Genomic DNA, 4,584 nt, shown 5'->3' on the forward strand with positions numbered 1-4,584 from the left:
GCAACGGAACCCGCCATGACCCGCGCTAACCCGCGCCGACGGCCCCGGACATGCAGGAGCCCGAAAAACATAACACCATAGTAAAGAAAAGTTCCTCCCTTAGGAGAGCACAGATTTTTTTCTCGGAGCCACTAACACGACCAGAGCGCCACCGCTTCGTCAACTGAGGCGCCCGCAGCGCTGATACAGTATCTCTCTCGCGCGCCACTGGCGGCAAGCTCCGTTAATTTGTGCGTTCATTTTGTATTCCGCACTACGCCGCGATATTTGAGTACCTTCCGCCAAGAGAGGACGCCGTCTCCTTTGGATCGCTGAAAATTGCTAAAGGTAGGTGTTTTTTTCTTATTTACTGTAAGGTTAATTAGTGGCGCATGTGTGTTTTGTGCTCCTCCTAGGTTAGTCATTATGCCGCGCCGGTGGGTTAGAGCAGGAACCAACGGTTGGAAGATTGAAATGTGCACATGTTCGCTACGCACGCGGGCAATGGCGTTGTCAATTTTGCGGATAGGGCTCGCTGTTCCGCCAGGATCCTCCTCTCGGTTACTAAAGATATTATTGCCAGAAATTCTTTGTCAGCTATGACCGCCGTACAATTAGGAATGCTGTTCAGTTGTACGGCGGTTATGTTTAAAGTAGCAGGAGCTGCTAATTCCACGGCCGGCGCCGTTCACGGCCGTTGCGTTCCGGGCGCTTTTTTACGTGTGTGGTCAGGTTTACGCGCGCTCGTCATGGACCTTGCGAATTCGGGTTCCGCAACGAAATGGACCATACGCTATAGTTTCCTGTGGTTGTGGATTGCAAGTTGCCGGTGCCGGGCGGATTTCAGTTCTGGATTTCGAATTACGTTAAGCTCCATCTGTGCCTATATCAAGCGTAGAAGGTGCCGATCGACAAGCCGTGAGGCATCGTTCTTATTCTGAAGTATGTATACTAGCTAATAGCGCCCTTTATATTTCCCTCGTTAAAAAGTTAGCGGCTTCAAAAAGGTGAGCGAAATGATCCTGTGCCTTTACGTCCAGGTAATGTAAGCGTGCGCACGTTTGGTTGTATGGTATCTTGTTTAGTGTTCATTCCTGTTGTAGCAAATACGGTGCGAATCGTAGATCTGTTTTGTAGACGCCACGTAAATGTGATTTCTTTGTGTGCAATGGCATATTGAACCAGTTGTCAGGGCGATGAGTAAAATGTGATAAAGTATATGCTTGTTATTTGAAAAACTTTTGATATTCAAGGGTAACTGCATGCAATATCACTATATTATATTATATTATATTATATTATATTATATTACATTATATTATATTATATTATATTACTATATTTTTGAAAAAGAGTAAAATTTTGAAAGCTCCTGTAAATATAATGTAAGCTTATGTTAGGTCTATTTTGTGAAAATAAAGATATCTTTTTAAATATGTTTTATTGTACGAAATGTAAGCACTAAATTGATGCACTCAGCCTTTTCATATTGTGGTTTTCCCACAGTGCAAATTCATTAGCTCTGTAAGCTCGGCAAAGAAAACAAGAGAACTGCATGCAAAGAAAGTAGCTGCTGCATCTATTGTTCACAATGCTGATGTTTCTCAGCCAGCTGTTTCTCTAAATGATGCCCTGCTTGAATTGAAGGTAACAGTAGCCTTTCTTTGCTTATAATAAATGGTTTCTACCTCAGTAGTATACCTGATGATGAAAATGCACAGCTTCAAATGTTACGCTGGTATCACAAGACCTTGCAGTGACGTAAAAGGCATTGCAATGATATGCAATGTCCTTGAAACAATCATGGGATTTCAGTGCACACATTTTTCGGCTGCCGTGTGATTTTGCTAACAATACTCATTGGAATGAATTTTGTAAAAGTTTTTGTTCACATTTAGGCACTACAGGATGTTGCGTTTGATGCTGGACACTTGAACCGGACAAGAATGAAGGCTCTTCTGCATGTAACATTTGCGGCTCATAAGGCTGAGACTCCACAACAGCTGCCTGCCTACTCATTGAATGCAGACGTGGTAAGAGTATGCTATTTTGCTTTTGGTTCTTGTCAAGAATTTTGAACAAGCTTCATAGCACAATGCAACCTGCAAAGCACTTCAGCACATCCCCTATGAATAAATATAAACTGTTCTGTTGCTGGTAGTGATCACTTTTCTCAGTGCATGTCACTAGTTGCATATTCCTTCATCTGTAAAGAGCTATTGCAAGTTGCATTGGAAAACAAGGATGTGGTTTCAATGTAACTTACCCTGGAGCACATAAATGAATCAGCATATATGCAGTGCATTACATAACTGTCATCTGTACAGGTAATGGTCGGCAGTATCTGGATCATTTTAGTGGCCTTACCTTTACTTATTTAAAAATAGGAAAGGTAGAGCATAGATTCTGCATTTTGCAATTTTCCCTAGCATCTGCATTTGGTGTCTTGCTGTGTGAGGTCCCAATAGACTCATGAAATTGTCAATATTTTTGATATCTTTGCAAATTATAGGCAGTTTCCTTACGAAGGTCGAATAATAGTTTCTGTAAAATATGTGCTTAAGTTGGTGTTTTTTTGCAGCTTACACTTGAAGCAGAAATTCTTTTTAAAGCAACAATGCAAGATATGGAAAGATAATAAGAGATGTCCAGCAGGCACTTCACAGGGCAGATTTTGTGGAGCTGGATGGGTATCTTCGACCAAAAAATTCTGAATTCTGTGTGATCACACAGGTAAGACAGCTTCCTTTTGTAATTACTGCTGATAGACTTAAGCAACAATGAAAATGCATAAAATATTTGGGGTCCCTGGGCAGCATAATAGGTATGTCTGTAATACTTGGCTGAAAATGTGCAAGAACCTGTGGTGCATGTTTATTTTATTGTTTAATATAAGTGATGAATTTTTCTTGACAAAGAATGTATGGAGGCTAGCATTCAGTTCTTCCACTGCTATAAAAACTAGCCATTCAAATGAGTGTTCACTGGTATACATTCAAAAGAATGCAGAATAGAAATCATTATAGGCAGTGATTAATGTTTTTCATGCTTATTTAAAATTGAGCTTAAGAAACTATAGACACTTAACATTTTGATTCGTGTTTTCTTGCTTGTGGTGATGTGTGAGGCATTATTATGCATGAATTACCACCCGGTGTTCTCCTACGACCAATAAATAATTTATAATTGCATTTCTTTCTCGTGCTGTTTCGGTTTCAACAGCCGAATTAGGACTCTGACGTCAGTGTGTGCTTGCAGGTCATGTGAGACGTGAAAAAACTGCAGTATGATCACTGCTTCCTCATTTGTTGTCATTGTGGTTCTTGAAGAAGGCTGACTTCAGCAGTGCAGTAAATCAAAACAAAGAAGCAGTGACTACATGGACGTTTTTCCATGCCTCACGTGACAAAAGCACTTTTTGATGTTACAGCTATCGTTCAGCTTTTGAAGCCGAATTAGCATGACAGAAAAAGTTCAATTATAAATTATTTAGGGGCCTAGGCTAATATTACATGCTGATTCATATGTAGTAGTGTCTTTCGAATCCTCGTTGAGTAATTTAAATGAGCATTTATTGTTTTACATTTGAAATAATGCATCATGCAAATCATCGTATCAAGGCAGTCAATGAATTGTTGCGTATAGCCTGGACTGTTTTTGCATTAAAGGGGAGATGCAACACTGACAGGCCCGTACCAGGCCCATGTATCATTACTGACGACGGACTGATAATGATCGTCACCAGGAAGAACACCATTGCCTTGTGCTCCCGGCTCATCTATGGAGAGTGCCCTTATTTTGTGCCTAGCTGTCTACTTCATTTTGTACCTTTCTTATCCGCATGCTTTTGGCTAAACTTTGGGACTAGTTCAGACATTGCTGCTACAAAACGAAAAATTTGATAAAGGGCTGATATCCTTCAAACTGAAGAGTCTGCTTAAAGGCCTCAGACTTACTTAGACACAGCCATTCCTGTATAGTTCATGGTTTTGATAATAAAGGATTGAAGGTTTCGGATAAGCGTTAAGGTAAAGCTTAACACATCAAATATAGCATCTTAAGAGACAGCTGTCATATTTGAAAATAAAAGCCTCAATTTCCTCCGAGTAATTAAGTATTGTATTTTTTGTGGCAGTGAAATAAAGCTTTGATGTAATGGATGCTTGTGTTCATCAACCATGAACAACACTGCTGAAGTGCAAGCATATCTGTGTATTATTGCCCATTTGTCTATGCAGGAGGCGATTCTAGGTTGCATAGTGATGAAAGAAGAGTTTTAATATCTCTCATCCCACAACCTCAAGCTTTAAACTTAGGGGTGCATCAGACTCTATTTGTATAGTTTGGCTGATGGACTAGGTGTCCAACCAACAGAAATCATGATTGTATACTGTGAATTTGATGCAAGAAGTGTGGTTTAAGGGTACAGGAATATGCATATAGTATATCTGTTAAGAATTACTACAGGATGATTTCATTCATATCAGGTGTTTTGTGAACTTTATATTTCACCCTATAGTCCCTTGTGTGCAGTGCACTGCATATACAACACTATTGTGGAATAATTTTGTTCATATATAGACAAAATTATTTTACTATGGTTTG

General features: G+C 39.9%; 1 long non-coding RNA gene across 1 annotated transcript; it reads left to right on the forward strand.

Moving 5' to 3' along the window:
* Positions 1–258: 258 nt before the first annotated feature.
* LOC149361451 (uncharacterized) lies at positions 259–4,137 on the forward strand. The gene is made up of 4 exons (XR_016288414.1): positions 259–327; positions 1,878–2,012; positions 2,561–2,712; positions 3,648–4,137. It is a non-coding gene; the product is annotated as an uncharacterized LOC149361451 (long non-coding RNA).
* Positions 4,138–4,584: the final 447 nt, after the last annotated feature.

This window comes from Amblyomma mixtum, chromosome 2 (genome assembly GCF_055824585.1).
Source record: "Amblyomma mixtum isolate Tamu chromosome 2, ASM5582458v1, whole genome shotgun sequence".
In the NCBI taxonomy this organism is placed as follows: Eukaryota; Metazoa; Arthropoda; class Arachnida; order Ixodida; family Ixodidae; genus Amblyomma; species Amblyomma mixtum.